Below are 13,258 nucleotides of genomic sequence, written 5' to 3' on the forward strand. Positions count from 1 at the left end.
CCCCCCCGCGCGGCGGCAGGTGCGGCTCCCGCCCCGCGTGGCCTCAGTCTTCCCGCGCCAGGTGCCCGCGGGGAGCCCGGCCGGCCGCGGCCTCCCGGCACGGCTCGCGGCGCACTAGACCGCGCAGGGCGGATCCCCCGAGCGCGCCGGGGGGACCGCACCTGCAGGGCCGGGAGGGAGGTGTCTCGCTGCCAGCCCCGGCCAGCGCTCGGGCAGCAACGCACGGAAGTGGATGGGAGACAAACGCACCCAACCCAGCGCGGCCAGCCACCTTCCTCCCTTCGCCCGGTCTGTACCTGGCAGCTCCAGCTATGACTTTTCTCACTTGCTTTTTCAAAGTTGTTTGTATGTGGGAAAGTCACGAGTTCCCGGAAATACTGTAAGCAACACGAGAATAAAGGTTGGATCGATTACATCTCGATGCCAACAATTGATAGGTCCTCAGTAAATATCCCTGCAAGGAAGGAAGGAATCTGCGGAGCTGGAGGATGGAGGACCCCAACGTTTGTTTCAGAAATGGGTTTTCCTTCCGATGAAACCAGAAGGAGTTGCGGAAACTTTGCCAGCTACTGGATCTAAGAAGTTAGAATCGGGGGCGCCTGGGTGTCCTCAGTCGGTTAACCACCCAACTTCAGCTCAGGCCATGATCTGCGGTCTGCGAGTTCGAGCCCCACATGGGAGCTCTGTGCTGACAGCTCAGAGCCTGGAGCCTGCTTCAGATTCTGTGTCTCCCTCTCTCTCTCTGCCCCTCCCCTGCTCAGGCCCTGTGTGTGTGTGTGTGTGTGTGTGTGTGTGTGTGTGTGTGTGTGTGTCAAAAATAAATAAAACGTAAAAAAAATTTTTTTTAACTCTACTGGGTTTACTACAAAGGATTTGTAAGATATCTTGAGATTTTTGGGATTCTATATTGCTGCTTGAAGCACTGGAACTTACAATTCTTTTGTTCACAAAATGCTGAGGTTCTTCTTACATAACGTGTTTTGACTGCCATGACTTCATTACAGAGAGAACTTCATGAAGAGAGAATAGTTGCCTAGTGGAAAAACTGGGAGAAAGTTTTCAGTGTTTGTTAGGGGAAGTGCACGGGTGAGAGAAGGAAATGAGAAAAAAAAATCATTTTAGGTAGAGAAGTATGAAGGCAAGTAATCACCAAGTTCTGCAGTTTTTTGCTTGAGCACCCAAAACGTTCAAGGAACAGTTAATATGGTAGCTAACTACTTGCAATTTTAAGAGGTTCATTTTTTCAAATTAATATCTGAAGGAAGAATGTTTTTTTAAATATCTTCTGTAATATCACATTGTGTTGGCGATTTATTAATGCTTCCATCAGTTGAGATGCTTTAGGGTACAAGTCACAGAATATCCCAATGCAAGTGGCTTAGAGAAAAAACACCTGTTATCTCTGGAGGGAATGTGGTTCTATGTGGCTCTGTGATGTCATCACTTGCATCTTTGTGCTCTACTATGCCTCATGTATCAGGCTTTTCCCTTTGCGCAGTGGCAGCTCCAGGCATCGCATGCAAACATGACCGCATTTAGAGAAAAGTCAAGGCATTTCTTCTGATGCATCTTTTTACTGGAGAGGAAAACCTTTTCAAACTCTCCCAGCAGACTCCCCTTCAGGTCCCATTAGCTAGGATTAGGGTCACATGCCCATCCACGTTCTACCAGCAAGGGAGGCTGGAAAAGTGATTCTTGAGCATTTCCAGTCTCCAAAGTGGGAGGCGAGCTCTGTCAGCAAGGAAGAAACCAGGATGGGGTGGGAGGGTACTATCCGCAGAGCCTGGCACAACCACTGCTTAATATATTCTATCAGCCAGATTGTAACTAGTCATACAGTCTCTAACAAGCAAGATAATAAATGGATCGTGTTACTTTGCTGTTTAAAATGCTACCAAACCTCTCCATGGACACAATAACGTTCACACTTCTTAAGCTTGGCATATGAGACACTTTATAATCTGACCCCCATACTCTGCTACACTCAATTCACTCCCATTTTATTTTTTATTTCTTTAAAAAAATTTTTTTTAATATTTATTTATTGTTGAGAGACAGAGAGAGACAAGTGTGAGCAGGGAAGGGGCAGAGAGAGAGAGGGAGACACAGAATCTAAAGCAGGGTCCAAGCTCCGAGCTGTCAGCACAGAGCCCGATGTGGGGCTTGAACCCACAAACTGGAGATCACGACCCGAGCTGAAGTCAGACGCTCAACCGACTGAGCCACCCAGGCGCCCCCATCTTATTTTTTAATTAAAAAAAAATCATTTTCTGTTTCTTTGCATTTATTTAAACAACTTCTAATTGTGGAGGAAGACAGCACTTGGTACGGACTAGGTCCGTGTGATGTGTAGCCGGTGACACGCTGTTCTCCAGATTCCAAGATGCCCCTGAACTTGCTGTGGCTGTCCTGGTGTGTGGGGGTGGTTGGAACAAAGAATTCGTGACCAATGTTCTTTTCCACACAGTTCACAAGGAGGCGGCAGGAATGCTATGTGAGCTATTTTGGTCCCGGCTGCGTAGGAGTTGCTGGAGGCTGCTCTGGGGTTTGTGACGGCCTCTACCTCTTAGGAGGTTTCTTCAGGGGATGTCCTGTTCACTTTACAGGACACCAAAAGCCTTTAATCAACTGCCTATTTTTAGTGCTGAAATGGTGGAGGTCTGTTCCTCAGTTAACTCAAGGAATTCTAGTCAGATGCCACATCATTTGAAGCTAAAACCTGACTCCACGGCTGATTTGCTGTGGAGTTGCTTGACTTCTCTGTGCTTTGCATTCATCATCTGTAAAAGGGGGATAATGAGTACTGAAACATAGAGAGTACTCAGTAAATGCTATCTTTTACTATTGATGACTTTGGGGGAGGGAAGAATTCCTTAAACAAACAAATATACACACACACACACACAAAATACAAACCACAGAGGTTAAGATTGATACACGCAATTGTAATAAAAGTTAAGAACTTTCATAAATCAAGACCATAAAATATAAAGAGATAAGTCATAAAGTGAGAACATTATTTGTCACGACACATAACTGACAGGGGCTCACATCCAGAATATATAAATAACTCCCATGGGTCAATAAGAAAATGCCAGATAACCCAGTGGAAAAATAGGCAAACACATAAACAGGCATTTTTCATAAGGGAAAGTAAAATGACTGATAACTATATAAAATGGTTCCATCTCACCGATAATCAGGAAAGCAAAAAAATTTTTTTAAATTTATATTGTCTCAGTTCATTGGGGCTGCTATAACAAAATACTACTGACTGGATAGCTTACAAACGACAGAAATTCTTGGCTCACAGCTTTGAGGATGGGAAGTCTAAGATCAAGGCATCAGCATGGTCACATTCAGGAAGACCCTCTTCTTGGTTCATAGCCAGCACCTTCTTGCCGTGTTCTCACATGGTAGAACGGGCTAGAGATTTCTCTGGAGCCTCTTTTATAAGGTGCTAATCCCATTTATAAAGGCTCCACTTCCTAAGGCCTCACCTACAATTACTATTAATCTTTGGGGAGGCTCGGATTTTCACACATGAATTTTGAGGGGGGGGGACATAAACATTCAGACCACAGCACATACCAAACATTGGTAAGGATGTGGAGTAACAGAAACTCCTTTTCATTGCTGATGCTATTGACATTGGGCAAATTTGGCATTATTTGGTAAAGGTGAAGGTGCATATATGAATTTCACTCTTAGGTGTATACCTCAGAGAAACTTCTGCACACTGATAGTAGGAGAGGTGCACCAGGATAACAGAGCTCTTTATAGAAATTTTTATTTTTATTTATTTTTTTATTTTATTATTACTACAAAAGATACACATTTATGTCTTGTGACATAACTTTCATAACTGTGATATATTTTATAACTAATAAAATGGATTAATCAAGAAAAAAAAAAAAGCAAGGTTTTGTGGTCAAAATTTCCCAACAGTTCAAGGTCGGTAGACCTGGATTTAAGTTCAGTCTTCTATTCCTTATCAGCGGCATGGCTTTGGGCAAATTCTCTGAAAGTCAGTTTCCTAATTCATAAGGTTGGGAATGATATTTCAAAGGCTGTTGTAAACATTCAGTACTTGGTAATATGAGCGAGAAACACCTTACAGTCAGCTCTGTTCACCAAACACTTGGTTCCAGGAGCCAGAGGCACAGGGATGAATAAAGCATGGGCTCTGTGCCCCAGGGGCTGACAGCGATGTGAGCAGACAGGTAAACAGGTAATTTTAGGGTGAGAGCTGGGAGACAAGAAAAAAGTTGTTCACAGCTCAGCTTGGGAAGGTAAGTGGTACCTGAGAGGGTCATCTAGAAGGGGGTGATGAGTGTTCTGAATCCTGAAGGATGAGTTAGCCAGTGCAGAAGAGGGGTGGGGGTGAGGAGGGCTGACAGCAGGGACAGGCATAAACCAAGACCAGAGGCCAGAGACAGCATAGTGTGCATATTTCCACATTAGTCTTGGGTGAGAGGAGATCTACCCTAGAATAGGGACAGGAGGACCAGCAGGGCCAGGAAATTTAGGTTTCGTGTGCTGGGGTATCAAGGTTGGACTTGACTCCTAATGGAAGCCACTGAGTAAGTTTACAACAGGTCAGGATTGGTGCTTTAAAAGATTCCCTCCCGGAAGGGCAGGGATGGTTTAGGTGGAAAACACCAGAGACAGAGAGACAAGTTAAGAGGCTGCAATGACTCAAGTGAGGATACGTGACGGCTGGAGAGTGGAGAGATTTCAGAAATGTTTCCAAGCAAAACCAGCACAACCTGTTGATGGGGCAGGGGAGGGAAAGAGAAGAAGGGAAGAAGGGGGAGGAGAGAAAAGAGAGAGTCTACGATGTGTTCTAGTTTGGGCTACCGGCTGCTAAGGCAGCACAACTTGCCCACACTGGGGACTAGGAAAGAGGATTCTGTTTAGGGGGAGAGGGTGAGCTCAGCTGGAGTTGAAGGCTCCTTGAATTTGAGGAGCTTGTGGGGCATCTGAGCAGAAAACGATGTGCACGATTATCCTAAGATGCAGGGGTGAGGTCTGGGGCCAGAGAGATTTGGGAGTCACCAGTGTGCAGGTGGATGAGACTGGCCAGGGAAACCACATGGCCTCCATCTTTTGGAGTAGGACCAGGCAAACTTTTTCTATAAAGGGCCAAATAGTAAATAGGTTTTGTGGACCATATGGTCTCTTACCATAACTATCCAACTCTCCCAGTGCAGTGTAGAAACAGCTACAGGCAGTATGTAAATTAATGTGCATGGCTGTGTTCCAATAAAGCTTTGTTTACAAAAAACAGGTGGCTGGCACAAACCAGAGTTTGCTGACTCCTTCCTTTTCTAGAGAGAGAAGAGCCGAGTGCAGAACACAAGGCCAACAAGGACCACTTGAGAGGTAAGAGAAGAAACTTGCCGGTCCTCTTGGCGAGTGAATGACAGAATCCCAAACCAAAGGGAAGTTCAGTAACTGATAACTAAAACCTGGGACGGCAGGGATGGAGCCGGACCACTAGATCCAGGAACTGATTTTTGGGCACGGGCTTCATCCTCAGTCCAGCCCCACATGGTGGGGGCATGGCCAGGGCAACTCCTAATGTCCATCCACTCCTAATGTCTGAGCCTGGGTTCAGAAAGGTAAAGGGAGTGTGACAGGTTGGTTACTGTTCCCGGTTCTTTGTGCCCCACTCCCATGCAGGGATATTTGTATTATCCACTCCCACTCCTCCCCCCCCTCCCCTCCAATTACCAAGTGACTGCAATTCCTCCCACTTACAGGCAGCTTCTCAGTGATGCTGGGTTTGGCCACACGGTCTGCTTTGGAAATGTGGATAGTGACAATGTGACAGTTCTGGGTCAAGGCCATCTGAGGCATCCTGTGTTTCATCTTGCTCTGTATTCCTGGGCTCTCTTCTGAGAAGAGTAGGCCCTAAGTAGCCGCTGGTCCAGAGGGAATGAAGCCTGGGAAGCACACCTGAGGCCAATCCTGGCCACATCGGGCCTACAGACTCATGGATGAGAAAATAAATATTGGTTGTTATAAGCCACTGAGATTTTGGGAGTATTTGTTATACAGCAACACAGATCCATTAAAGGTGTGCCCCAACCAGCTTCATTTAGAAAGTCCTGGTGGAAAACTGGCCTGATTTGGGACGTGTGACCCATCTCTGGCTCAATTACTGAGGGCAGAGAGATTTGGTTTTATGCTTGGCCCACAGGGGTTGTTGCTCACTCTCTTCAGGGAGGTGGGGGCAGTTACCAAGGTGAGGAGAGGGAGGCTGAGTGGACAAAGGCTACAGCCAGTGCCGTGAAGAAGTGGCATACAGTCATGCCAGGGAGACGGGCAGGGGAGAGTAACAAAAATGAAAGTATGTTGAATTATGCCACAGGTGGCAAAGAGAAGGGCAAGACAATAAATGAAAGGTATTCATTGGCTTTGGCAATAATGACCAATAGAAGCCCGAGTGGTCTTTGCCTGGGTGGTTTCCGTGTTGGGGGTGCCAGCCAGGTTATAGTTGATGGCAATATTTCCATAAACTGTAATTCACTATACGAGTGTTAGCTATTCCTAAAAAGGACCTTAGGTAGGGAGCAGGTTAGGAGTCCGTTAAGGGAGAGTCAGGAGTTTCACTTACTAGCGCGTGTCTTTGAAGTCACAGGTGGCCCCGGGGAGAAGGGAGTGTTGGGATCACCCACATGAGAGGGAGGTGATTTTTGAAGTGGGAGATATATCCCGCAAGGATGGAACCAGGATGAAGGGTGGAACACAGTCCTGGTGTGACCCTCAGGGCCGACAGCAGCAGAATTGTATCTGGGAACCAGACATGAAGGCAGGATCCAAGCGACATGGAATTGAAAACAGCAGGATTTAGTGAGAGATCACGAGGGAGGTGAGAGAGGCCAAGGGAGGAGAGAGCTGATAAGAGTATCTGGGCTCAGGCCTGGAGAAACGGTACCAGAGCCAGTCCTAACACAAGTGTCCAACTGGCAAAATATTAGCCTAGTGCCCTCCCCCTTTTGGGACTCTGACCTTCTCTTGATTTCTTTCCAGGCCTCTTTCCTTAGCCCCTGTCCTCCTTCTGCATCCTGTCTCTCTTGCCTTTACTGACATCTGACTGTGTGGGACTTCCCAAGGCTGTGTCCCACCCAAGCTGGTCCTCCCCAGCCAGTCCCCCAACATCTTTCCCTCTGCCTCCTCTGAAACTGTACTGTGTTGTGTCTCATTCCTTTGGTCTCCACTCTCAAGGTGGCATCTAGGAATGGGTGCATGCCAAGATACTAACGTTAATAGGTCTTCTTCCATGGCTATTTGCATTCTAAACGGACTCTCCTGGTAACATGACATCTTAACCCAAAGGATTTTTTCTGTCAAAGGAATAAGAATTGGGCAGATGGAGGTGGGGCATGCAAAGTTGCCTCTCAGTTCTTACCATATAATAGGTTTGTCACTGATGGGGCTTGTCATGAACTGGAGAAGACATTAAGAGAAAAATAAGAACCTTAGTTTTAGGTGACAACACAACAGATTTTAGATGTAATTGCCAAATGAAGACGCCTTGATGTGGGAAATATAGGGCTAGACAAATGGCCACAAACCCGAGGTCAAGATGTAGTTACCCATATCTTGGTATTATCCTTTTCTTCCAGTTTATATCTTCCGTGCTGTGGCGGAGTCCGGACTTCTGCTGCTCAGTTAAGAAGGCCAGCTAGGTGGGCGAATTAGTGAAGGTTCTCCAGAGAGAAAGAATCAATAGGAGATACAGATATAAATATAGAGCTATGGATACAGATCGCATGTGATTATGGAGACTGAGAAGTCCCAAGATCTGCAGTGAGCAAGCTGGAGATCCAGGAGAGCTGATGGTGTCAGTTCTAGTCTAAACAGAAGGTTTGAGACCCAAGAAGAGTCAAATTTTCAGTTCAATAATGAAGGCTGGAAAAGACTGATGTTCCAGCTCATCAATCAGGCAGAAGGAGATCTGTCTTACTCAATCTTTCTTTTTTTAATTCAGGCCTTCAACTGATTGGAGGAGGCCCACCCACATCAGGGAGGGCAATCCGTTTACCAGTCTACTGACACAAATCCTAATCTCATCCAGCAACACCCTCACATTACACCTAGAATAATGTTTGACCCAACGTCTGTGTGCCCTGTGGCCCGGTCAAGTTGACATTTAAAATTAACCGTGATAGTGAGCTCCTCAAGGAGGGAAATAAGAAGATCCTGTGTTGCACTGAATACCAATGAAATGGCCTGTGGAACCAGGTGTGACAAATGTGGCAGGCACAAGTCTCACAGACATAAATTTGATCATTTGTACCACTTTTCTTTGGCCTGGAGCTTGGTTTCTGTAGTAATCCAATTTGTCCCGTAGGTTTTCTATGACCGTTTTACTTGAACAGGATTTACTTTCTATCTTTCTCTGCCTCTCCTTTTCCTTCTCCTGCATCGACATTATCATCATACTGTCATCAGTAGTAGCCGAGGTTTACTGAATGCCTGCTGCTCTCATAGCTCTGTGCCAGGAAGGAATCTGGGATTCATGGGGAGAACCAGATCTATCCCTTGCTTTGAGTGGCTTAATTACAGTTCAGGAGACAGAACATACACGTAAAGAGACGGGTAAATGCAAACCAACTATGAACTAGTTAACTAGGTGCTAAGTGCAGTGGGACCTTCGTCTTAAGACTGCTGAAAAGGAGTGATTAGCAGCTGAAAGTGGTCTGGAAAAGCTTCAAGACATTTCTGACCTTTGAGCAAGGCCTGAGGGAAGAGTGCGTCCAAAATAAGTGTCAGGAAGGAGAGAGACGGCAGGAAGGGAGAACACCCTGGACAAAAGTGAAAAGTGTCAGTGTGTGCAGGGATAGACAGCAAGTCCCGGTTTGGTGGGCTCCTGAGCCATCGAACAGCTTGATGCCTGGTGAGTAGCATCCAGGAACAGCTTTAGGTCCAGGTTGCTAATTAAAATTTTGTCACTGTGTGTGAAATTTTCCAGGATCAGCAACGGAGAGTCATCTGCGTCTCATGGAGGCGTCTCCTCCTCAACACAACTTCCTAAACCTGTCCAGCCGGTCAAGAATCACTGCTGCTCTATCCAGTGACACACACTCCCTCTGAAAAAGCCTGGAATTGCACATGATTAAAAGAAAAAAAAAAGCAACTAAAGAAAAAGCCTCTGTTTTCACGTGCACAGTTAATGCTGTTTTTCTATGGTTTGTCCTGTTTGCCTGTCACAGCAGTGGTGTGCTGTGGATTTTAAAGCAAGCATGGACTGGCCTAGTGGTTCTCCCGCAGGACCCTGCTCAGTGCTGTGCTCAATTTGCTTTGGGGACGGCATAGAAACTGTGCGTGCGACGAGACAGTGTTAGCTTTGCTTCCTGTCAGCCAATAGTGCAGCTCACTTCCTCCCTCCAATTTCCCCAGACCTCCTCAGACCTCGGGAGGCTGTGTAGGTTATGGAGAGAGTCAAACACTGTGAGAAACTACACATGCTCCAGTCCTGCTCTGCTACAAACCAGTTGTGTGGCCTCAGGCAAGTCCCTTTATCTCTCATTTGCTCATCTGTGAAATGAGAGGTTTGGACTGATGACCATGCAGAATGTTTCCAACTCTGAAGGATGAGTTTAGGAGGATTTGTACCTTCTTTGAATTGCATCAGACAGTGTTTTTCTCCTCTGGCTGCTTAAGGGAGGAGAGAGTAGCTCTAGAAAGTCCTCATTCCTCTCTCTAAAATGGCTTGAGATATTAGTCCCTAATCAAAGAGAGTTGGCTTTTAGCTACCAAACACATTTTTTTAATGCTTATTTATTTTTGAGAGAGAGAGAGAGAGAGAGAGAGAGTGTGTGTACGCATGAGTGGGGGAGGAGCAGAGAGAGGGAAACACAGAGTTGGAAGCAGGCTCCAGGCTCTGAGCTGCCAGCACAGAGCCCCAAGCGGGGTTCAAACTGGAGAACAGTTAGATCATGCCCTGAGCCAAAGTCAGACGCTTAACCGACTGAGCCACCCACGCACCCCCTACCAGATACATTAAAAAAAATATCTTTTATGGGTATTTTCAAAAGATGGAATCTTTAGAGAACTCTAAATGTAGGAGGACTAACATTCAAATAATGCCACAATTTAGTAGCTGTATGATCTTGAACCTGTTCCTTCAATTTCTGGGACTCAGTTTCCTCATTTGTATAATAATAATAATAATGACAAGAACCACAGTCCTGAAGGGAATTGTGAGGAGTAAATATGTAAGCATCAAGCCCTTAGGACAGTGCCTACACATAATAAATATCCATGAACTGGAGCCATTAGTATGAGTGTCGCCGGTGTATTGAGGAGGAAATGAAGTGTAGGGTTATAGCACTTGCCAGCGGGAACGGGATTAAGGCAGATCTGAGTTTCAATCTGGGCTTTGTCTCTAACCAGCTGTGTGGCTTGGGCAAGTCATTTTCCTTCTTCATGCCTCAGTTTCTTGCTCTTTATGGGAATAATAATAATTCCTGCTTTGTAGAATTATGAGTGAACTTTCAGCGAGACAAGGCATTCACTGAGCCTGAAGAAGGCAGAGCAAGCATTCCACAAATTTCATCACAATTGCAAACAAACAAAAGTAATAACAAGTGCTGTGCTTCCTTCCCCCACTGGCTTTCCTCCAAGGGTGGCAGCAGTGAAGGGAAAATGTCCGAGGAGAGGGATTGAATCATGCTTCGTAAGGGCAAGACCATCTCCACCTGGTTTATCCTATAGCTTCAGTATCTAGCAGGGTGCCCAGCACATGCGGACCCCAGAAAGAAAGCCTTTACTGATAGTGGAAACGAGAAAGAGACGCTCAGAAGTCATTCTTCTTTGACAAGACCTGGCTTAGTTTTCAGGCTTTCAGGCTTATGTCGTCTTCTGCCTAAACAATTCCACCCAGGAGGACATTCAGAGATGTCGAGACCCCCTCTTTACCCCAGACTAGTCCTGTCCAAAAGAAATATGATGTGAGCCACATATGGAATTTTATTTTTATTTTTAAGTTTATTTATTTCTTTCTTTAGGGAGGGGAGAGGAGCAGAGGAGGAGAGAGAGATTCTTAAGCAGGTTCCATGCTCAGCATGAAGCCCGATGTGGGGCTCAATCTCATGATTGCAAGACCATGACCTGAGCCAAAATCCGGAGTAAGACATTTAGCTAACTGAGCCACCCAGGCACCCCCCACATACGGAATTTCAAAAGTCTTAGTAGCTTTGGTAAAGTAAAGAAAAATAAGTGAAATTCATTTTAATAATGTACTTTATTTAACCCGCTATATCCAAAATATTATCATTTCAACAAATAATCAAAATAAAAATAAAAATAAAAATTATTTAATATTTTTTGTATTAAGTTTGAAATCTGGTATGTATTGAATTTGCTGCAGATCTCAATTCAGGCAGCATATTTCTTTTAAAAAATTTTTTTAATGTTTACTTTTGAGAGGCAGAGAGACAGAGAGACAGAGCAGGAGCAGTGGAGGGACAGAAAGAGAGAGAGAGAGAGAGAAAGAGGGAGACACAGAATCCAAAGCAGGCCCCGGGCTCTGAGCTGTCAGCACGGAGCCGGATGCAGGCCTCGAACTCACAAGCTGTGAGATTGTGATGTGAGCCGAAGTCAGCCGCTTATCCAACTGAGCCACCCAGGCGCCCCGAGAGAGCATATTTCACGTGCTCAACAGCTTCATGTGTCTAGTGGCCCCTATATTGGAAGGCATAGCTACAGACTAAGAACGCAAGACCAAGCCTCTTCTTCCATGCAACCTCAAACCCACCCTTCAGTTTCACTTCCTGTCTGAGGACCCACTTATTTCCCAGGTGGCTGCCCTAGAGAAAGGCTTCAGGCTTCTTAGAAGATACACCCACCACCCACATGGCTGTCTCCCTAGAAAAACCATACGAGAACACAACACCATAGCCTCAACGCCCATTCCACAGGATATACACGTACAACAGGGAATTAATTTTTCAAGGCATTTCCAAGCTTGCTACTTGAAATATCAATGATCTCATAGTGTCAACTACCATCCTCTTTTTTCAGTCATGCCTTTGGAGATCTTTTCCCACTGTGATCTGGCCTTTATTCAACCCTCTCTGGTAATTCACTTCTTGAGGGCCTGCTATGTGCAGCAAAGTTAGGAGCATGGTAACGAGCAGGAAGAATGCAGTCAGTGCCTGCCCTTAGGAATGTTAAACTTGGGTTGGACAGGAGGATGAGTAAGCAGGATCCTTTTTTTTTTTTTAATGTTTATTTATTTTTGAGAGGGGGAGGGGAGGGGCAGAGAGAGAGGTGAGACACAGAATCTGGAACAGACTCCAGGCTCTGAGCTGTCAGCACAGGGCCCCCAACCTGGGGCTTGAACTGACAGGCCATGAAATCATGACCTGAGCCGAAGTCAGATGCTTAACCGACTGAGCCACCCAGGTGCCCCAGCAGCTTATAACATGGTATAATGGGGGGAATAAATACTAAATACTCTGGAAACTCATAGGAAGGCAACTAACCTAACACAGGAGTCTGCGTGTGTACGTGTGTGTGTGTGTGTGTGTGTGTAAGGGGGCAATCAGGGAAGCAACATCTAAAGTAAAACCTGAAGTTTGAGTTAAAATTGGAGTGTGGGGTTGTTGGGTGTGGGGCTGGAGAAAGAAAGAGAACATTCCAGGTGAGAAGAGAACAATCACGTTCCAGAGGGTTCAAAGTAGGGGGTCTGCAAATCATCCCATCCAGCTGGAGTCTGGGAAGACTAAATTTGTGGCTTGGGTAGGCGTAGAGGAGGCAAGGAGTAACTGTGGTTAATAGGTAGGGCTTTATTTAAATTCCATTGTAAAGATCCTAGGAACTCCAGCTCTGGTTCTGATTTCTTGCCTGCTGTTTACAGGGTATCTCCATGTTTCACTTACATTCAGCATGTTCCAAATCACTCATCACCTCCACCCCTCTGCTAAATATTCCATACCGGTTCTCTATCCTAATTTCTCTGTCTCTCATAATGAGATCAGCATAATTTCAGTCCCCCCTGCAGCTAAGACATCTTTCATCTCTTCTATATCTTCACCCCTGTACCCAAGCCATCACTAAATCTCACTGATTTTTTGACTGAGTATCTGAAGGCTTTGGTTCAAGCACTTTCTGGCTTCCTTGAAGATAATTCATCACTCATTTTTCTATAATAGCTTTACATTTTCACCAAGGCTATCCAAACTCTGAGTGGTATAACTTGTACTCCTTTGAGATATCATTTTGGAACAAACCAGCAGTTTTA

General features: G+C 45.6%; 1 long non-coding RNA gene across 2 annotated transcripts; it reads left to right on the forward strand.

Moving 5' to 3' along the window:
- Positions 1-4,083: 4,083 nt before the first annotated feature.
- On the forward strand, positions 4,084-9,111 carry LOC121043188 (uncharacterized). Of its 2 annotated transcripts, none has more exons than XR_005796716.1 (3): positions 4,084-4,292; positions 5,291-5,385; positions 8,984-9,111. It is a non-coding gene; the product is annotated as an uncharacterized LOC121043188 (long non-coding RNA). The 2 variants fall into 2 exon arrangements; XR_005796717.1 differs by lacking the exon at positions 8,984-9,111 and adding an exon at positions 5,766-5,989.
- Positions 9,112-13,258: the final 4,147 nt, after the last annotated feature.

The sequence above is a fragment of the Herpailurus yagouaroundi genome, unplaced genomic scaffold (assembly GCF_014898765.1).
Source record: "Herpailurus yagouaroundi ecotype Mexico unplaced genomic scaffold, PumYag 186, whole genome shotgun sequence".
Taxonomy (NCBI): Eukaryota; Metazoa; Chordata; class Mammalia; order Carnivora; family Felidae; genus Herpailurus; species Herpailurus yagouaroundi.